Raw genomic sequence first — 23284 nt, 5'->3', positions numbered from 1 at the left:
TGATTCCCCATGCTCATACCCAATTTTTGTCCCTGCAATTAGAAGATAAATAAGTTTATAGTGTACAACAAAACGTATTCACTGGCTTCACTAGTTTGAGAGTAATCAAGGTTTATTAAACAGCTGTTGGAGGATGGAATTTGGTTCAACATTCTTCTGCATTCTCTCACCACTCCAGAACACAATGGATGAATAAACCATTCCAAATCTGTTTAATCATTTGAAAACTTTTACCTGTATCTACTTCCACATTATTTCAATCCATAATAGGTGAATAAAATAAATGTTATAAATGAAGAGAAATTAACAAATATATTTTGGTGAAGAATGTAAAATCCAATAGCCTCTCCATTTAAGCGAAACACAGTGCCAGAGGAACTCAGCAGGTCAGGTATCATCTGCACAAGAATGGATAGGTGACGTTTTGGGTTGGGTCCTTTCTTCAGATAGGACTGAAGAAGGGTCCCGACCCAAAGCTTTGCAGATCCATTCCCTCCAGAGATGCTGCCTGGTCCACTGAGTTACACCAGCACTTTGTGTCTTGCTCAAGGTTCCAGCAAATGCAGTTCCTTGTCTCACTATCTAACCAGTTAGTAGGGTTGTCAGTATAACATTGAGAGGGAAATGAAAGTGAGAAATGATTTTGATATCCAAACTCTCATTGGTCTCAATGCAAGATAGCATTGAATGAAAGGAAGAGGATTATAAAGTTCCCTGAAGTAGTAGTCAGCCTTGGAATTGGGAACTCAGCAGACAGATTAAGATGAACAGTAATGTTACCGAAATTTAAATGGTGAGAGAGTGGTTAGTATGATATTCAACTGGATTGAGTTATGTTGGTACAAATCTGTGAGGGCCAATATTCAGGCGCTGTAGGCAATTAGAAGAGCAAGTGATGTGATAGCCGATATAACAAGAGGATTTGATGACGGGGTAAGAAAATATCATTGCAAATTCATATAGGACCACAGTGAGACTACACCTGGACTATTGCATGCAGTTTTGATCTCCTTGTCACAGAACATCTAAAGATTCAGAGTACTATTTCCAGGGATGTTGATTGGCCATTAAGATTGAGTCAACTCGGATTGTACTCTTCTGAATTTAGAAGAATGAGAAAGATACCCCTTGGAAACATACAATATTCTTAAAGGGCTCAACAGCCAGGTTAGGGCCCCAGATAAAGGGTTATTGCTGTTTCGGACAGAGGACAAGAGAAATGTCTTCAAATAATGGTAAATCTTTAGTCGTCCTTAACCCATAAGTTTGTGCAGGCTCAGTTATCATGTTCCTTCAGAACAGATCAATAGATTTCTGGTCATGAAAGACATTTCTTGCTGGAGGATGTTGTTCAGGCATATGTAATAAATACATTGAAATGACATTTGGACAGGTACATGGATAGGAATGCTTGGAGGAATATGGATCAAACACAGATAAATAGGACTGGCTTAGATGGGCCTCTTGGTTTGGTATGGAAGAGTTAGACCGAAGGGCCTGTTTTTGTGCTGTATGACTCTGGGAAGGAAATCAATGTTCTTTATTATCATTAGTACAGTGATTTTTTTTAAATACTTCTAATTCAGTATACATTACTTTACTTCAGTATTACCTATATTGCGCTCATATATAGGCACAATCCTCAATTAAATACAAAGTGTACAGAAATAGTCTACTGATGTCATATTTGAGATTGGCCAGGTTTGGCACTATTTTCAAAGTCTGAGTTGCTTTAAGTGCAGCTGGCCATAAAGACCTGTTGTCGTGGTGGTGTTGCAGAGTCAGTCTGGCCAAGCGAAGCTGTCGGTGTCCTCCTTTCAGAGGCTGTATGGATAGGGCTGCAAAATAGCGCTGAGGTAGATGATAAGTCATGATCAGGATGAATGACGAAGCAATCCCCAAGAGCCGGATGCCCAACTCCTGTTCCTATTTCTCATGTTCTATGCCCAACATAGAGCAGTGTATCAAGTGAAGATGGATTTTAGGATAAGACTGAGAAAACAAGAATGATAAAGATTTTGAACACACTGAAAAATTGCTCTTCTACTTCCTATATATTAGACCCAAGACCCAGAAGACGGATGGAATGTTTCATTGGAAGTGAAAAATATATATTGTGTGTAAATGTTTCAACTTCCGTGAAGAATGCTGCGTTCCTTGTGGATGTGGAAGGCAGTTCCATACATAATAGCATTAGTTAAACATTTCATCTCTTTTCATCTGTGAATTTCTTTTTGTTCAGATGGAATATCATTATAATTGTTTCTATATGAATATATAGAAAAATTGTCATCAAACAAAAATGTACTACCCCAAGAAATCACAATTTAATTTAATTTTAAGATACACTGCAAACATCTTTTCAGCTTTAAAATGACTTGGTGTCTTTTTATTTTTAGACCCAGCACAGCTTTTAAGTATCAAATTCCATTCTACTAAATCGCGTGCAAGATAACATTTTGTCTTTTCTATAATTATGTTATGCATTGTCATTTATTTATGAGAATTTCCCGATGCCAAGGAAGTGTGAATCATGTAAAATTGACTCCATAATAATCTACTGGCATTTATTCCTGATGTTGCAAATATTGCTTCAACAAATTGTTGAAACTTGCTTTAATAACATCTGGATGCTCTCAAGTAATGGAGAAATATGGAGATTAACTAATATATTGATCATTTTTCATTTTGAGCTTGATTATCTAGTATTGTGCTGAACGATCCATTGTTTGTGTTTAGCAAACATATTGATGTGACAACCTTATCTGAAAAAGACTAGTGAAATTTTAGGGTGGCGCAGCAGTAAAGTTGCTGTCTTATAGTACCAGAGACCCGGGTTTTACCCTAACTACAGACACTGTCTGAACAGAGTTTGTACGTTCTCCCTGTGGGTTTTCTCTTCGTGCTCTGGTTCCCTCCCACAAGATACATAGATTTGTAGGTTAATTAGCTTTGGTAAATTGTAAATTGGCCCTGGTGTGTTGGATAGTGCTAGTGTACGGGGTGATCGCTGGTTGGCGTGGATTTGGCCTGTTTCCACTCTATCTCTAAAGTCTAAAGTTTTACATGGTGTTGTGGCCAATATTTATCATTTAAGTAACATCATGAAGCAATGTCAAATTATCTGTTCATTTTCTTTCTTCTATTTGCTGACCTGGTTCTTGCATTACAGTAGTGACCAGATTTTAAAAGTTTTTTAAAACTATCTTCAGTTAGACACAGAAATTGCAGCTGTTGGTTTGCGAAAAAAGACACATATTACTGGAGTAATTCTGCAGGTCAGGCAACACCTCGGCGGGTCAAGCATCGGTCTGAAGAGGGGTCCTGATCCATAATGTCACCCAACAGTCTGAAGAAGGATCACAACCTGAAACGTCACTTATTGGTCTGAAAATGGGTCCTGGCCCAAAACGTCACCTACCTATTTTCTCCAGAGGTGCTACCTGATCTGCTTTTTTTGAAAGACCAACGTTGTTTCTTTCCAAAGGGAAAACGTTTTTTTTGCACATGATTGCAGGATTAATTTATGGGAACCGACTCAACAGTCTTACAGACCTGCATCAAAATCCAAGGAAACATCTGCACAAATAAAATCACATTAAAATAAACCGCAATGACAAGCGTCGAGGATCTGAAGTTCTGTTTGAATTCGGGATGTGGTTCAACCTGCAACAGCAAGAAATCTGTGGGAAAAATGGCTCCAAGTTTGTTTTTGGTGAATGGAAACAGCAGGAAGTGTGGACCATGAGCACAAACGATCTTCGTGCCTCCTTGGATCAACCCTCCAAAAGTATATACATTTTCCTTTCATCTGGAGTGATTTGTGGGAAGTATTTATTTTATTAATGACGGTTGCGCATTCATTTTCAATGATGGAATTTTTAAATATCTGATTCATCCTCAAGGATTGTATTTATTTTTGCTGACAATACTTTGTTGAAAGGCATTAAAAAAAAGCTTTTCATTTATATTTTTGTTTTTTAATTAATCTTCAAACATTAAATGAATGCCTCCTATTTTTTAACATTCTCAATGCTGTGTGTCCAAACTGGAGAAGCAGGTGACCTGTTGTATAATCAATTTCTGGTAACTTTACAAAAGCAACCAAGGATAAATCTCCTATCAGTTTGATTTATTCTTTCGCTCTCTGTGGGAAAAATGCCTGGCCTCTATTTTGTACTTCGCCCGGATAAGGATTTGATTGAGTCAAGGAGCTCAGTTACAAGATGAACTGTAGACTTGAATCAGTGGTCCATTAATTTGAACTAATATCTTCCAATTCAATAAACTGGATTGAAAAAAGTAACTAGATTATTTACCTAACAACATTTGGGGTGCAAATAAAGTAAAGCTCTCAACTCAATAATATCAACTAAGTGTTCTCAAGTTTTGCGTTTATATGCTGACTTAGATAAACACAGCATTTATTTAAGTCAGGAAATAAATAATTGCGGACTCATTTATTTCGTAATACATTTCTTTTTAGGATGACATTTTTTTAATGCTATTATATTTTCTTCTGAGCCATGATACAGCATGCAATACTTTAGACTTCATCTTTACAGGAGAAAGCATGCCATCTCAAGGATGTACTTGTATTTCTATTGTGCATTTTAGTTGCAAACCTCAAATGACATTTGGGAAGGTACGTGGATAGGAAAGATTTAGAAGAATATAGGCCAAACTCAGGCTGATGGAACTAGTGTAGATAGGGCTTCTTGGTTGACATGGGCATGTTGACCTGAAGGGCCCGTATCCATGCTGTATGACTATGACTCGTAGATCTACAGAATTTGAAAATAATAGAGAGACAATAAGACCGAAGGAAGAAATATAGGATCAAGATTTCAGCTGTTGGTCCAGCGGATGACTAAATGAAGGGCACAAACAGGACTGTTCCTTCATTAACTCCTTGTAACGCTTGCCAATTGAGTCGTGCATTAACGTAGAGCAATATTTTGAAAATATTGAATCAATAGAATGATATTTAGAGCAAATGCAGAGTGGTTTTTAAAGAATCTTAATTTTAAAGTTTGTAGTCAACAATTGTTTGTTGTGGGTACACAGAAATGCTGGAGAAACTCAGCGGGTGCAGCAGCATCTATGAAGCAAAGGAAATAGGTGGATTGTTTGTTGTGGCCTTTTGATGGCATCAAGGCAGCAAGATGATAATAAGGTCCGAGAACACTGATGCAATTATTAAGAAAGCACATCCTGAGAAGATTACGGAGAATCGGTTTGTCAAGGAGGACTCTCTCTAACTTCTACAGGTGCACAGTAGAGAGCATGCTGACCAGTTGCATTGTGGCATGGTTCGGCAACTTGAGCGCCCTGGAGCGGAAAAGACTATAAAAAGTAGTAAACACTGCCCAGTCTATCATCGGCTCTGACCTCCCTTCCATCGAGGGGATCTATCGCAGTCGCTGCCTCAAAAAGGCTGGCAGTATCATCAAGGACCCACACAATCCTGGCCACACACTCATCTTCCCGCTACCTTCAGGTAGAAGGTACAGGAGCCTGAAGACAGCAACGACCAGATTCAGGGATAGCTACTTCCCCACAGCCATCAGGCTATTAAACTTGGCTCGGACAAAACCCTGAACATTAATAACCTATTATCTGTTTGTTTTGCACTTTATCAGTTTATTTATTCATGTGTGTATATATTTATATAATGGTATATGGACACACTGATCTGTTCTGTAGTCATGTTGTGTTCTTTTGTGCTAAAGCAAAGCAAGAATTTCATTGTCCTATCATGACAATAAACTGTCTTGAAGGTTACACAGAAAAGCTGGAGAAACTCAGCGGGTGCAGCAGCATCTATGGAGCGAAGGAAATAGGCAACGTTTCGGGCCGAAACCCTTCTTCAGACTGATCGGGGGTGGGGGTGGGTGGGGACAAGAAAGGGAAAAGGAGGAGTAGCCAGAAGGCTGGAGGGTGGGAGGAGACAGCAGGGGAGCTGAGGAAGGGGAGGAGACAGCAAGGACTAACAGAATTGGGAGAATTCGATGTTCATGCCCCGGGGGTGTAGACTCCCCAAACGGAATATGAGGTGCTGTTCCTCCAATTTCCGGTGCTGCTCGCTGTGGCCATGGAGGAGACCCAGGACAGAGAGGTCGGAGGCGGAGTGGGAGGGGGGGAGTTGAAGTGCTGAGCCACCGGGAGGTCAGCTTGGTTATTGCGGACCGAGCGGAGGTGTTCGGCGAAACGATCGCCCAACCTCCGCTTGGTCTCACCGATATAGATCTGCTGGCATCTGGAGCAGCGGACGCAATAGATGAGGTTGGAAGAGATGCAGGTAAACCTCCTCCGACCTCTCTGTCCTGGGTCTCCTCCATGGCCACAGCGAGCAGCACCGGAAATTGGAGGAACAGCACCTCATATTCCGTTTGGGGAGTCTACACCCCCGGGGCATGAACATCGAATTCTCCCAATTCTGTTAGTCCTTGCTGTCTCCTCCCCTTCCTCAGCTCCCCTGCTGTCTCCTCCCACCCTCCAGCCTTCTGGCTACTCCTCCTTTTCCCTTTCTTGTCCCCACCCACCCCCACCCCCGATCAGTCTGAAGAAGGGTTTCGGCCCGAAACGTTGCCTATTTCCTTCGCTCCATAGATGCTGCTGCACCCGCTGAGTTTCTCCAGCTTTTCTGTGTAACCTTCGATTCTCCAGCATCTGCAGTTCCCTCTTAAACTGTCTTGAATCTTGAATCTAAATTATCCATTTCTTGTGGCAAAAGAGACTGCAGATGCATGACTCGGAAGCAAAACAAAATCTCTGAAGGAGCTCAGCTGGTTGAGTAGCATCTGTGGGGGAGGCAAGGAACTGTCGATGTTTCGTGTCAAAACCCTGCATCAGGACTGAGAGTGGAGAGGGAAGATAGCCTCTATGAAGAGGAGAGTGGTGGGGTGAGACTGAAGCCGATATATAATCGGAGAAAAGGTGAAGGATAATGAACAATAGGAGATGGGTAAGGGAGGTGGTGGAGGGGGAGGTGGTGGATAGGGAGTTGAGTGACAAAAGCAGATGGGTGTTATGTGAAAGCAGACAAGGGGAACATTGTTGTTTTGTTCTTTACGCGAGCTTCGCAGCCTGAAGAAGTGGAGAATTAATTCTTGCACCTGACTCTAAACTTTGATTTACTGGACCAAGATAGGAAAGCATTGGGAGGTTACAATTTTGAAAGCTTGAGAAAGGGGTCTTGTAAAGTATGAGTGATGGTATCTTTACGTTGAAAGATGATGATGCTTGTACAAAATTAAAATTAGGCATCTTTTAAAAACAAAACCGAAATCCAAGTGTTAAGTAGTTTTGATTGATTGAAAGACACAGCATGTGCCACTGAGACCACACCACCCACTCCTTCAATGTTATCCCACTTTGCACCTGTTAGGGTGCACCCACACTAGGGGCAATTTACACAGGCCAATTAACCTTCAAACTCATCTTAGGACAAAAAAAAAGGAAATTGGAACACCTGAAGAAACCGACATGGTCGCTGGGTGAATGTTTTAACCCCTCATAGACAGTACCCGATGTCAGCTTCTCAGACATTACAACTATAATAATTGTGTATGAATAACAGTATAAATGTTGAATTTTTAGAAATACAAAAACTGAAATTATATGAGAGTATAAGGAATTGTTGTTAACGATTGGCAATATTATAGATGGCTGAATTTAAGAAGAGGTCAAAATTAGGAAAGTGCACCCTAGTCTGGCAGTCCTATCTTTGACTTGTCCTACCGCTAAGCTGGACTGCCTTTTGGAGATTGACTTCAATGAATTTATCCATCTCTATCTTGTGTGACATTGGAGTATGACTCTTGCGGTTTATGATATCATATTTTTTGATATACATTGCAGGTTTGTACTACATGAAACCACCTTTTGTTCTATTTATATTCATCCTCTTTTATGTGACTCTAAAGGTATTTCATCGAAAATGTCTCTGATTTTTGTCTTATTTAAAATATATATTTTAAAAATAATCCAATAACAGAGCTTGGAGCTGTTAGTGCAGAAACTTTGAAAGGAGCAGAAAGGTTTAACAATGCAAGGAGCATGAAGGTCAGGAATTTAAATTGTATCTCTGTAACAACAATAACTTAGCCCAAGCTGAAGTGTATACTTCAATTCAGCCTACAATCCTAAGGCTGTTTGTTGAAACTTTGGAGAGGTTACATCTGATATGTCTTTGAATAATTGTGGGATTGAAGGAATGTAGTTTTAAATACATAAGAATGTGGGAAATGGAAGCGGAAGTCAGCCAAATGGCCCATCAAGACTGCTACACATTTGAATAAGATCTTGGCTGATTTGATCTTAGCTTCAACTCCACTTTTATGCCCGTCCTCCCCAACCTTTGACTTGTTTCTAGTCTAAATATGTCTATCTTGGCTTGCGATTCAGCATTCCCAGCTCTCTGAGCAGAAAAATTCCAAAATAACCATAACCCTTTGAGAACGGCACAATGATGCAGCAGTAGAGTTGCTGCCTTGCAGCACCAGAGACCTGGGTTTGATCCTGTCTATGCACGCCTTCTGTACGGAGTTTGTTCTCCCTGTGACCGTGTGGGTTTTTTCCGGCTACTCCAGTTTCTTTCCACATCCCAAAGGCGTACAGGTTTGTAGGTTAATTGGGTTCCGTAAATTGTCCCCACAGTGCAGGATAGTGCTAGTGTATGGGGTGATCGCTGGTCGGCACGTACTCAGTGCGCCAAAGGGCCTGCTTCCATGCTGTATTTCAAAATTAAAGAAAAACATTCTTCTTCTATCTCTTAAATACTAGGGAGAATGATAGTCAATAAGGTAGACAAAAGTGCTGGAGAAAAACTCAGCGGGTGCAGCAGCATCTATGGAGCGAAGGAAATAGGCAACGTTTCAGGCCGAAACCCTTCTTCAGACTGATGTAGTGTGTGTGGGGTGGGGGGGGGGGGGGGGGGGGGTGGGGGGGGGGGGGGGGGGGGGGGGGGGGGCAGAGAAGAAGAAGAGGAGAAAGGAAACAGCATCTGCAGTTCCTTCTTGAACAATGATAGTCAATAAAATCACAATTAGGTGCACTGTATGTCAGCCTTCCCCTGTGTTCACAATCAACAGAATCAATAGCCAACAGTCTGGAAATTGGTCAAGCTTTAATCTGAAACGTTGCCCCCAATTATTTTTTTCTGCCTCATTTTCCAATTCTTATTTTTTCCTATTGCCCAGGTGTTGCATTTCAGATACAAGTGCAGGCAGGTAGATTAATCGACCACTGGAAATTTGACCTCTGTGCAAATGAGTGGTAGAATCTCTGTTGTTGATGAGAATGTGGGGAAAGTAAAAATAAATGGAATTAATGTAGAAGGGTCTGTATCCAAGCTAACTGCCTCTTTAACTATGGTCAGGTAGAACAAGTCCAACCCATATCCACATCCACATCCACAAGCCATGTCAAAGATCACATGTCTGTCCACAAATTGCCTCGCTGTTTAAAGTTCAATGTTGATAACTCAAGCTGCAGGGTAGTATTAGTGTAGTTGTGCACAACATTCTTGGATGGAACTTGACTGCTTAATCTTCTAGCCAAAATGTCGTTGTGAAGTGTTTTGGTGATCAAAGCTTGCATAGAAGGAGATGCTTATGACCATGCTTGAAATCCTCCAACATTAACAATCCAGCCTATTTGCTATCAGAAATATGCACGTCGAACCAAGAAAGATCATTCCCATTGAAGAATAGTTGAGTGGCTGAAATCTCAAAGACTATAGAGAGCGAAAGAAGGATGGTTGAAGATATTACACAGTCATTAATTAGTTCTCAAATCAATGCATTTCTATTCGAAATAAGATTGTTTGCTCACATTCATTTTAATTAAGAGCCACTAGCTGAATTTGAGTCTATGTTCTGATGTGAAATTCTAATGCCTACCCATTGCCTAACCAAATCTCTATAATGAGTGTCAACTCTGGATGCTTTTCAAGTTGTTTGGAAAAAAAAGCATAGTTTTGATTTCTTTTTAAGGTTAAATATAGAAAAGAGATGAACTATTTGCAAGCCAGTCTGTGAAAAATCACAAATCATTTGCAGTAGAGTTTCCCTGCTGAGGATAATTGTGTTTTGGGGAAAAAGCAGTTCCTACACACTTTCCTTGAATTCAAAGCTGATCATTATCCAGCACCAACAGTGAAAAGTTTCTGCAGATGAAAGCCCACACAAGTAGGATAAAAAGCCCAGCAGCCAGTATTTTCTGTTAGATTTGTTTCTTGGTTTGTCTTCAATAAACAATAAATGTTGTATTTAACATAATCATTTTTGAAGGCATCAGCATACAAACAAAATATCTATTTTTTAGTGGTGACAAGTATCCTTTGCTTTTTCAAAAATGTCCTTTTTTTTGTTAACTTATTTTGCAAACACTTTTTCATACCTTATCAAAGGTTGCTTATGTCATCAATGTTGGCACACACTTAAAACATGAGGTGTTCTTCAGACTTTAGAGATGCAGCATGGAAACAGGCCCTTTGGCCCACCGAGTCCTGCTCTGTCACTTTCTCACTAGCACTATCCTACACCCTAGGGGCAGTTTCACAATTTTACTGAAGTCAGCTAACCTACAAACTTGTATGTCTTTGGAGTGTGGGAGGAAACCGGAACACCCAGAGAAAACCAACGTGGTCACAGGGAGAATGTATAAACTCCGTACAGACAGCACCCATTGTCAGGATTGAACTCGGGTCTCTGGTGCTGTAAAGCAGCAACTCTACTGTTGCACCACTGTGCTGCCCTATTTGCACCTGATGTCCGAGTGCTAATTTTCCAGCAGGGAACATTGGATAGCAATCAAGGCACCACTGATTATTTTTGCTTAACCCATGAGTATTTAAGCCTTCTGTGGCACCATTAGCTTTTGCCAACTGAGATTGTATATATTTTCTCTGGAGCGTCGGAGGATGAAGGATAACCTTGTAGTTTGTAACTGGTTTGCAAATAGTTAATCTCTTTCTAGGGAGAGGGACAGTGTAAGAACTCCGTAAAGATAGCAACCTTATTCTGTGGTGAGAAGGCAGGATAATGGGGCTGAGAGGGAAAGATAGACCAGCCATGATTGAACGGCAGAGTAGACCAAGCTGAATGGCCTAATTCTGCTCCTATGTCTTATGGTGCTGAAATACTTAACATTATTGTTGTTAACAACCTGTGGGCAATAGTAAATGAGTTCACCAGACCTCCACATATACATCAGCGCAAAAATGTACTGGTCGAACAACTTGACAAACAATGACCTTTAATTAAATCGAGTCAATAGTTCAGGACAAATTGTTGGTAAGAAATCAATTTAATAGAAATCTGTGATCACATTTAAGTACTGTAAATTTAATTGTGCACTTTTATGTAAAGATTAGGAGAATTTATGTGTGCTAATTTATATGGAAATTGCAACTCACGCTGTCTTGGAGTGCACATGCCATTTGTTTTACTGCTGCACATGGCTTTGGAAATAACTCTGTCAACGCATGGACAAGAGAAGTAACCTTCTCTTGGCACAAACACAAACTTGTGACTTCACCCCTGTGATTGTATTTCATTGTCAAGAACTAGCAGTTACTAATTTGGCAGCTTTTAGCTGGCTACCCAGTGGTGACATGGGCAGTAATTGGGCTTTTTTTTTTGCACTAATAAAAGATTCAGCTGGAACAAAAAATGAGAATGAAAGAGAGAGAAAAGAGAAATTTCCAGACTGTTGGCTATTGATTCTGTTGATTGTGAACACAGGGGAAGGCTGACATACGGTGCACCTAATTGTGATTTTATTGACTATCATTTCTGCCTTGTTTATACTGCCATGAGTCGTAGCTCACCGTGACTGATGGCTTTCGTTCAAATGAAACGTTGGGATTCAATCCACCCATATCCCATCTATTCGGCTCTCTGAACACAGTGGTCATGCCTTTGCAGGTCTCCCCTGTGAGCCGAGAGGAAAAGAGAGCTTAATAACCCTGGGGCATGACTGCAGGCAAGGAGGATATCCTCTGCGCTCTTAGATCGAGTCTGTGCCTTGCAGATTAATGCAATAATTCCAGGAACGGGCAACTGCTATGATTGCAGAAAGAAAAGGGCTGTTCCGTGATTATGTACATTCCATGTTTTTTATAAATAGACACTGATCTGCTTGGCTTCCCTTCCAAGCCCCTGCTTAATGAATAGACATGTGCAATACGTAGACAGGTTTTTAAAAATCATGCTTCATAAGAATGCCAATGAAAACTGCCAAGTTTTTCCAGTAATCTGTAGCTCTGATTTATGAAATATCTATGAGGTCATGGCATGTAACTGTGCCGCCTCTACCAAGCAATGACTGCATCCAAGAAGAAAGAGCTGACTATCTACTATTGATGTAACCATGTCCAAATTCCCCACTGTCCTGGGAATCACGTTGGTCAGAACCTCAAATGGAACTCAAACTTCTGAAGAAGGGTTCCGACCCGAAAAATCACCTGTCCATCTTCTCCACAGATGCTGTCCAGCAATTTGTTTCTTTTTTTTAGTAAACCAGCATCTGCAGTTCCTTGTTCCTTGTTTCTATTCAAATTGAGCAGCCATATTAATGCTGCAACTTCCATTGCAGGTAAGAGATTGGATACCCTGCAGTAGACGACTTGCCTTCTGGCAATCCAATGCATTAAAGCCATCAATAAGACACAAGGATGGTGCAGCGGTAGAGCTACAGACCTCACAGCGCTGGAGACCCGCTTTCGATCCTGACTACGAGCGCTCTCTGTACAGAGTTTGTACATTCTTCCTATGATCATGTGGATTTTCTCCGGGTGCTCCGGCTTCCTCCCACATTCCAATTACATACATGTTTGCAGGTTAATTGGCTTTTGTAATTTGTCCCCAATGTGTAGGCTAGAACTAGTGTATGGGGATGATCGCTGGTCGGCACTGACTCAGTGGGCCAAATGGCCTGTTTCTGTGGTGTATCTCTAAATTAAACTAAACTCAAGGATATACGCCATCCTAAATTAGAAAGTTAATCACAGCTTCCTCGGCCTTGCTAGGTCCAAAACCTAAAACTTCCTTCCCAACAGTATCAGGGGAAGTATCTTCCCCAGAAGGATTACAGCTGTTCAAAGTGGCAGTTCAATCGCACTATGGCAAAGAAAATTAGGGATGGTCAATAATTGCTTGTCTTACCAGTGATGCCATGTTTCTGTAAACGTTGTGTGCATTTTACAAAAAAAATTAGTAACATTTAAAAGACTTGTCTTTCGCCACTCGAGATATTTTATTTAAAAGCACTAAATTAGTCCTGTTAAACTGTTTCCATTTTATTAATGGCCTATTCATTGTATTAGTTATTCCATGTTGGCTTCTGAATAAAACAATTAAGAAAACCATATCATGGTGGCTAATGTTAGGACATGAACCAACATAATATGCTAAAATATTACCAAACCATAGTTTGACATCCAACAGCCGAATTTTTTGAGTTTGTTGTGAGATGGAAAAATGAGGTGATACGTTTTATGGAACAGCTTAGGGTTTGAGCAGTTAAATTATAGTATAGAAAAAATCCCCAAAAAATGCAGAACTACTGAGCGGGTAATGACAGCATCTCTGGAGAACATGGATAGATGACGTGTCAGGCCCGGACCCTCCTTCTCACTAAGTTATAGTTAGGTATGAGGAAGGCATTAGAAATGAAGGAATAGAGAAATCTTGAAGGGCTGATGAGCTGGAAGAAGTCGTTGAAATAAGATCAGAAGATAGGAGTTGGGGCTGTGAGGAGGGTGACTACCTTGGTAAAGTACGTAAACAAAGATGGGGGAGGGGGGGTGGGTGCTCAGTGTGGGTTAAAATTCAGACATAAAAAAAACAGTGTGGGTTATCATGAAATAGTGAGCAAAAATAGCGTTATGACAATTACAAGGGTTCTTGTGCAGATTTGCCAGGATGCGATTGGAAGAAAATTGAACTTTTAATCACAAGAACAGAGCCAATTAACAGGGTGATTAAAAGGAAATTATTTAGGCATGGCACAGAGCAGAAAGATATTAAAGCAGTACAAATCCATCCTTGGTCACTTGCACTAAACTGCAGGTATACTTCTGAATTATTTTTTTAAACAAAAAGTACGGCACACATGGTATTAACAAGTTTCTTTACTTTAGACTTTAGAAATACAGCGTGGAACCAGGCCCTTCAGCCCAAAATGTCTGCACAGACCAGCAATCACCCCATACACTAGCACTATCCTGCAGGGACAATTTAGGATTTTACCGAGGCCAATTAACCTACAAACTGTTCAAATTATTTAGAATTATTCTGGGCCTTCAAATGAGAAATCTAGACATAAGATTAAATTTAAGGGATTTTAAAGAGAGCAGAAGAAACCCATTTATATAGAGAATTGTGGAATGTGCCACTGGGGTTAAGGATCGAAGTAGTGACGATATTGATATTTGAGAGAAGATTGGTTAGGTGTTTGAAGATAAAGTATGGGAACACAGAGGATGAAGAAGACATCTCTTGTGGAAGATCAATAGCAATACAAACTGGTTGGATTCATTGGTATGTCTCTGTATTGTAGCTGCTATGTAATAGTGTGAAAAAAGAAACATATCTAGAGCAAAGTGGGTCAGGCAGCAAATGTGGAGGGGATGTATAGATGATGTTTCGGGTCGAGACCCATTTTCAGTCTGATTATACTGAGGGGTTGGAGAAAGCTGGAAAAGAGAGTTGGGGATGGAATAAACCTTGGCAAGTGATAGGTGGATACAGGTGAAGGGGTTTTGATTAGCCGACGAATAGAGTAATGGGCCTGTCCCACGAGCATGCGACCTTCATGCGGCAATCGCGACCAAACCGGAAGTGGGGGCCGCGTGGGGGTCGCGCGGAGGTCGAGTGATCCCCTTACAGGGCTGATCCCACCAGCATGCAGTGAGCGCGACCAAACCGGAAGTGGGGGCCGCGTGGAGGTCGAGTGAGTGACGTGAAGTCCGCGCGTACGGCGTCAAGACGCTGCGCACGCCCGTCGAGGCGCTGCGTACGGCATCGAGGCGGCTGCGTGCCGGCAGGCCGTTGCTGCGTGGAATTTTTGAACACGGTCAGTTTTTCGGAGCCCCGCGCAATGTCGGGACCAGCTCCGCACAACTCCATACGGCTCCGGCGATTGAAGTGGGACCGGCCCCGCGAGGCCGTACGGCTCAAGCGAACACGTTAGGTCGCGCTTGCCGCAAGGAGTCGCATGCTCGTGGGACAGGCCCTTAAGTTAATTCATATTTCACTCTCCTTATCCGACACCCTTTTGTCTTTTCATCTCTAGCCTTTGTCACTTACTCCATCTAGCTGTCCATCGTAATCAGGAGAACTGTTCTCCATTGACCATGGAATGGTACAGCACAGGAAGAGCCCTCTTTGGCCCACAATGTTTGTGCTGAACATGTAATGCATTACAGTTCCCACCACTCTCTTCGTAAAAAAAACATGCCCCTCACATTTCAATTAAACGTTCTCCCTTTCACCTTGGAGCTATGCCCTCTAGTGTTGGACATTTTCACCCTGGGAAAAGGTTCTGACTGTCTACCCTATCTATGCCTCTCATCATTTTATATTATTCTATCAAGTCTTCCTTCAACCTCCGACATTCCAGAAGATACAATCCGAGTCTATCCAACCTCTCCCTGTAGCTGAAACTCACTAATCCAGGCAGCATTCTGGTAAACATCTGCACCCTCTCCAAAGTCTCTACAGAGTCTCTACATCTTTCCTGCAATGGAACAACCAGAACTGCACACAATATGCAATACTTAATCTAAGGGAGCCACAGTGAGTCTGTTTGGACATTATCACCAGCAATTTGTCCTGGACCAGCTCCATTGAAGCAATGGCCAAGAAAACATACCAACGGCTCTACTTCCTTAGAAAACTAAACATTTTCAGCATGTACTCACCAACTTCTACAGATGTGCCTAGAAAGCATTTTATTGGGATACATCACAGTATGGTTTGGGAACAGCTCCTTCCAAGATCACAAGAAATTGCAGAGTTGTGGACATAGCCCAGACCACCATGCAAACCAACCACCCTTCCATTGACTCCATCTATACTTTGCACTGCTTCGGTAAGACCACCAGCATAATCAAGGATGAGTCTCACCCCACTCGCTCCCTCTTCTCCCCTCTCCCATCAGGCAAGAGATACAGAAATGTGAAAATTTAGGGAGAGTTTCTTCCCAGCTGTTATCAGGCAACTGAATCATCTTCTCACCAGCTAGAATGGTCCTGACCTCCCCTCTGCCTCATTGGAAACCTTCAAACTATTTTTATTGGACTTTTACTTGCACTAAACGTTATACCCCTTTTCCTGTAACTGTGCACTGCAGACTGCTTGGTTGTAATCATGTATAGTCTTTTCACTGACTGGATAGCACACACCCAGAAAGCTTTTCACTGTACCTCAGTACACATGACAATAATAAACTAAACTTGTAAAGAAGTTAAGTCTGACACACTGTAACTTTACTGAGTATTTAATGAAGGCACATGTGAAGCACGTCCCAGCACTGACTGCATCTAGTCTTCAGGCGTACTGGAAGCAAGGGAGGAGCAAGGGGAAGGTATCACAGTTGTACTCAGATGACTAAGGCGTGGTTAGTGGTATTGAGGTAGCTACATTATAGGTTGCATGTATAAACCATCTATAAAACTAAACATAAGTCTTGCTAGTGCACATTGAGAACCAATCTACCGTGCATTTGAGTGGAGTATAGAATGGTTTGATTCTCTCTTGTATGAATTCATGGATTGAATCACATAGAACAGTGGCACCAGAGATAATCTAGGCAAAAATGATGCTCTAGTTAGCACCAATATCTGCATTTTAATCCTGAAACAATATATTTATGAAACGTACCCAAAGCATTTCAGGTGTCACACCTGCCTGTTCAAATGTGCCTGTTCAAAAGCAAATATAAACAAGAGCAATCAGTTCCAATGTTTAGAGACATATTTTATTTACTTTTAGTTTAGAAAATACAGCATGGAAACAGGCTCTTTAGCCCACCAAGTCTACGTCACACTGTTCAATGTTATCCCACTTTCTCATCTACCCCCTACGCATCAGGGGCAATTTTACAGCAGCCAATTAACCTACAAACCTGCGCGTCTTTGGGAAGAGAGAGGAAAGTGGAGCACCCGAAGGAAACACATGCGGTCATAGAGATGGGCAAACTCTGTACAGATAGTACCCGGGTCTCTGGCGCTGTGAGGTAACAGCTCTACCAGCTGTGCCACTGTAGCGCCCATATGGCTTGTAAGAAAATAAAAACCTTGAATTCTGCAAGAATTGGGAGTACAAGTTCTGAAAAGAATTCTAAATGCACTAAACAACTTTCGCTACATTAAATAAAGGCTACTTACTGTGATCATTTTCTGTAAAATGCTTATTTATATAGACGGTGAATTACAGAGGTGATGGTTGGACTCCATTGCAGATACACACACACTGGCATGTTGGTAGTTCAGTTGGAAAGCATAAATAAATAATATGTCTTGATTTGCCACAATCAAAACCAGCGTTTATAACAAGGTGGATGCCATAATCTCTTAAGCAGTGATACTGCTGAAGTATTTTGAAGAGCTCTTTTGTACGTGCATCGGTTGTTCTGCTACTCCATGAAAAGATGTCACTGTGGGGTTACTGCTAAAACTGCACGCAAAGTACATCAAATGGCTGTGGCGTGTGCTGCTTTCTGTTTGAAACATTCTCTGTGTTTCCCAACTGGGTGCCTGGCTCGATGGAATGACAAAATAATAATGCAACAGCTGCTGCTATTCTTTTCCTCTTTCATTTTCATGTTCAAATGTTATCACATGCCAACAGTGTACAGGATGCTCAGTGTGATATGCCTTTTGGGAGAAGCTTTGTATTTTCCTTTTTAAGTAGGCCCTGTTTGACTTTTACTTGACTTTACTGATGGATTCAGAAAGGGTATGGAAAATCACTCACAAACATTTGGCTCAAATGTAATTGTCTTAGAAAAAAGTGACAACGGTATCCTTGGTTAAGATACTATCAAAAATGCATGCACGTGTTTGTTAAGTCTGGTGCTGTACTGCTTCTTTGCATGTTCTATGGTTGCTGTTCTCCTTCATTCAGGTTTGCTAATACCTACAAATGTGGCCAGTTTGCATTCAGTGTCTTGATGAAAAAGAAGTGGAAGTTGGCATTTCTGTGAAAAATTACATTGAAATACTTATAGATGGACACAAAGTGCTGGAGTAACTCAACGGGTCAGACAGCATCTCTGGAGAAAAAGGATGGGTGACTTTTCGGGTTTGGAACCTTTCTTCAGACTCGGTATATTTCAGATTCAGAATAAATATGTATTTATTTTTAAAGAGCAGAGGTTTGAATTGACTCAGTATTCAATATGTAGAATCAGCAATTAACAAGGTAGATGAAATGATAAAGTAGCAAGTCATGCGGTGGAGTTTGAGACAAATGTCTATACTTGAGTTGTTTACCTCACCTGGCATTTTGATGTCTGTTCTAGTCATAATAGAATGTGGGAAATCAATGTGATGTCAAAGGACTAAGTGATAAGTTTACAGGACTGTGCTATGTGGATGAATTCTTCACAGGATTAAAGGATCAGAGGACCTATTCCTGTTCCTATTTTCTTGTGTTCTGTTCATTTCTAAGCTTTATCAGAGGTGAGTAAAGCTGGAGCTGGAGAAAAAAAAGGAGGTGTGCGGGGCAAGTTTTTTACTTTGAGTGATGGATGCCTAGAACAAGCCGCGAGGGGTGGTTTAGTTTAGTTTAAAGATACAGTGCGGAAACAGGCCCTTTCGGCCCACCGGGTCCGTGCCGACCAGCGATCCCTGCACATTAACACGATCCTACACCCACTAGGGACAATTTTTACATTCACCAAGCTAAATAACCTACAAACCTGTACGTCTTTGGACTGTGGGAGGAAACTGAAGATCTCGGAGAAAACCCACGCCGGTCACGGGGAGAACGTACAAAACTCCATACAGACAGCATCCATAGTCGGGATCGAATCTGGGTCCCTGGCGCTGCATTCGCTGTAAGGCAGCAACTCTACCACTATCCCACCGTGACCATGGAGGCAGATACAGTGGTGGTGTTTAGATGAGCTCATGGATATGCAGAGAGTGGAGGGATATGGATCGTGTGCAGGCAGATGAAATTAATTTATTTTGGCTTGTTTGGCAGACTGAAGGGTCTATTCCTGTACTGTACTGTTCTGTGTTCTATAAATTCTGGGCGTCATCAAATGCATGCAGGAAAGGACGAGTGTTAAAAGGTTCAAGTTGTCTGAGAGAGAACATCAGTGAGGAAAATGAAAGGAGAAAACAAAATGGAACTGCATTGAAGCACTTTTCTCAGTCACCCCAATTATAATGACTGCGACTGAAACAACTAATTAGTGAGTTATTATAGTTTCTAATTATCCGCAACGCTTTGTTATGTACTCACCACTGGGTCGAAAGATTATAGGCTCAAAATTGCTTTGTTCACTTTTAATGACTTAAACGCTGTTTGTGAAAGTACATAAAAGTTTAAATCTTCCATTGTGAAGTTGCCAGTTTCAGCACAGTATTAAAAGAAATACCGCAGATACCAGAAAACTGAAATGAAAATGGAAATTTAATTTACTTTAATTTAGAGATACAGTGCGGAAACAGGTCTTTCGGCCCACTGAGTCTGCATTGACCAGCAATCCTTGCACATTAACACTATCCTACACATACTGGGGACAATTCTTCATTGATACCAAGCGAATTAACCTGCAAACCTGTACGTCTTTGGAGTGTGGGAAGAAAACGGAGATCTCGGAGAAAACCGACGCTGGTCATGGGGAGAATGCTCAAACTCCGTACAGATAAGCACCCATTGTCAAAATCAAACCCAGGTCTCTGGTGCTGTAAGGCAGTAGCTCTACCGCTACGCTACCATGCCGCCCTACGGACATGGCGGCAAACAGTCAAGTAGCATCTGCAGAAAGAGAAATCAAGTTCAAGTTACAGATCTATCGTGGAACTAACTCTCCCTTTCTACAGATGCTCCTGACCTGCAAAACGTTTCCAGCATTTTGTATTTTTGTTTTAATTTCAGTATGGCATTCATGGTGTGGATATGTTGCACTTTTTTGCAGCTTTTGAAACATTGCACAGCAGGTTCAATCGCTGTGCAATGTGGGATAACATAAAAGCCAGCTGTTAAAGGATGTTAGGATAATGCAACTAATACTTGTATAACTGAAGGGATTTCTGCTACTGATTGAATATGTGCTGAGATGGTCAAGTGGAATAGTTCAGTTTGGAGGTTTGGCATGGAAAGAGCCCCTTCAGCCCACCAAGTCCACGGTGCGCTCACTCCACTAGTTCTATCCTATGCCCTGAGGCCAATTGACCTATACCCTCGCACGTCTTTGGAATGTGTGAGGAAACGGGAGCTCCCAGAGTAAACCCTTGTGGTTACAGTGAGCATGTACAAACTTAGTACATTAACTGTAAGTAGATCTTCAGCAACCAATTCATCAGCTCAAAATGTTTCCTCCATCTGATACTGCTATTATGTTGTGGTTAGTTATACAATTTTAATATCTACAAAAGCAGCACAGTGACACAATGACCCACATTTGATTCTTCCATCGGGTGCTGTCTTTGTGGAGATTGCACATTCTCCCTTTGACCACATGAGTTTCCCCCAGGTGCTCCTATTTCCTCCCACATCGCAAAGACGTACTGTTTTGTAGGTTAATTAGCTTCTGTAAATTGCCCCTCATGTGTAGGTCAATGGATGCGTAAGTGGGAGAACATAAAACTAGTGTGAACAGGTCGGTGTGGACTTGTTGGCTGACGGGACTGTTTCCATTCTGTATCTTTAAACTCATCGATAAAATGATAGCGGTTTTCACCAATTCAACATCCCGATGAATGCAATTCTGTGTAAAATGCCTTGAAACATTTTTGAGAGATTTGATTTTAAGGAAGAATTAATGTATGCCTGTATATTTTTATTGTTATGAGAAATTAATTGAACACTTCTTTCATTTATTAACATCCAGAGCTGCAACTCAACTTTGGTAAAGGTGTAATACCACAATTTGTGGACTAGAACCAGATATTCTCAGTCATAGGTGCAAAAGAAATACACTGTGCATAACTTTACAATTGTTAGACCTAAGTAATGAAAATCAATTGGAAGCTAAAATATTTGCCAGGATATTATTAATTTGGGCAGTATTTCAGAATTATTTTGTGTCCAAATAAATAAATTTTATTATTACGGATCTAATTTGATCTGGAATAGTGCTTTGTGAATTTTTGTAGTTCTTCTAATGAGGTGGAATTAATATATAATGTTAAATTAAAAAAATGATAACATGTAAGTCCTTAAATCAGATGTTGTAACGTTTAGAGATGACAGTGTGAAAGTAAATTGCATTGCCGCAAATTTTAAGAGTGCAGAGAAGGTTTACGAGCATGTTGCCAGGGCTTGTCTGAGCAAAAGACAGTGGTTGGGCAGGCTCAGAGTGTCTTAGAGGTTTATTCCTTGGAGTGCAGGAGGATGAGGGGTTATGTTATAGAGGTGTATAATATCGTGAGGGGAATAATTAGGATGGAGCCTCTTTTCCAGAGAAGGGGAATCAAGAAGCAGGGGACAAGGGTTTAACGTGAGAGGAAAAAGATTTAAAGGCTTGTCCTACTGTACGACCTAATTCAAGAATTCTCCCGAGTTTACCCTGATTCGAACTCGGACAATTACGGTAAATGCCGCTCATAGGTACTCATAAGTGCTCTTGTGGACATTTTTCAACATGTTGAAAAACTTCACGAGTCTTCACGAGCTTACCCCATTTCCCGAGTACCTGCCGTTACGAGCCGCAAAAAGATGTCTCGAGCTCCGACGTACCCGCTACGTACATTCTACGTGCTTACCATGAGTTTGATTTTTTTTTAAACTCGGGAGAGCTCTTCAATTACCTCGTACAGTGGGACAGGCCCTTTAATAGAAACCTGAGAGGCCATCTTTTCACCTGCCAGAGGAGGTAGTTGAAGCAGGTACTATCACAACATTTAAAAGACATTTGGACAGGTACATGCATTGGAAAGATTTAGAGGCATATGCACGCAGGTGGGACTAGTGTGGATGAGGCATCTTGGTTGGCGTTGGGCTAATTGGGCCATGCTCTATAGAAACATAGAAACATCGAAATTACGTGCAGGAGTAGGCCATTCGGCCCTTCGAGCCTGCACCGCCATTCAGTATGATCATGGCTGATCATCCAGCTCAGTATCCCGTAACTGCCTTCTCTCCATACCCTCTGATCCCCTTAGCCACAAGGGCCACATCTAACTCCCTCTTAAATATAACCAATGAACTGGCCTCGACTACCCTCTGTGGCAGAGAGTTCCAGAGATTCACCACTCTCTGTGTGAAAAAAGTTCTTCTCATCTCGGTTTTAAAGGATTTCTCCCTTATCCTTAAGCTGTGACCCCTTGTCCTGCACTTCCCTAACATCGGGAACAATCTTCCTGCATCTAGCCCTTCCAACCCCTTAAGAATTTTGTAAGTTTCTATAAGATCCCCTCTCAATCTCCTAAATTCTAGAGAGTCTAAACCAAGTCTATCTAGTATTTCTTCATAAGACAGTCCTGACATCCCAGGAATCAGTCTGGTGAACCTTCTCTGCACTCCCTCTATGGCAATAATGTCCTTCCTCAGTTTGGAGACCAAAACTGTACGCAATATTCCAGGTGTGGTCTCACCAAGACCCTGTACAACCGCAGTAGAACCTCCCTGCTCCTATACTCAAATCCTTTTGATATGAAAGCTAACATATCATTCGCTTTCTTCACTGCCTGCTGCACCTGCATGCCTACTTTCAATGACTGGTGTACCATGACACCCAGGTCTCGCTGCATCTCCCCCTTTCCCAATCTGCCACCATTTAGATAATAGTCTGCTTTCCTGTTTTTGCCACCAAATGGATAACCTCACATTTATCCACATTATACTGCATCTGCCCAACATTTCCCACTCACCCAGCCTATCCAAGTCACCTTGCAGTCTCCTAGCATCCTCCTCACAGCTAACACTGCCCCCCCCCTGCTTAGTGTGTCATCCGCAAACTTGGAGATATTGCCTTCAATTCCCTCATCCAGATCATTAATATATATTGTAAATAGCTGGGGTCCCAGCACTGAGCCTTGCGGTACCCCACTAGTCACTGCCTGCCATTGTGAAAAGGACCCGTTTACTCCTACTCT

General features: G+C 41.5%; 1 protein-coding gene across 6 annotated transcripts in view; it reads left to right on the top strand.

Annotated features, from left to right (window-relative positions):
• Positions 1–23284, top strand: part of wwox (WW domain containing oxidoreductase) — a 977325-nt gene that overhangs the window by 491750 nt on the left and 462291 nt on the right. The gene's annotated exons all lie outside the window — the stretch shown is intronic.

The sequence above is a fragment of the Leucoraja erinacea genome, chromosome 17, assembly GCF_028641065.1.
Source record: "Leucoraja erinacea ecotype New England chromosome 17, Leri_hhj_1, whole genome shotgun sequence".
Classification (NCBI taxonomy): Eukaryota; Metazoa; Chordata; class Chondrichthyes; order Rajiformes; family Rajidae; genus Leucoraja; species Leucoraja erinaceus.
This window is presented reverse-complemented; position numbering and strand designations above follow the sequence as displayed.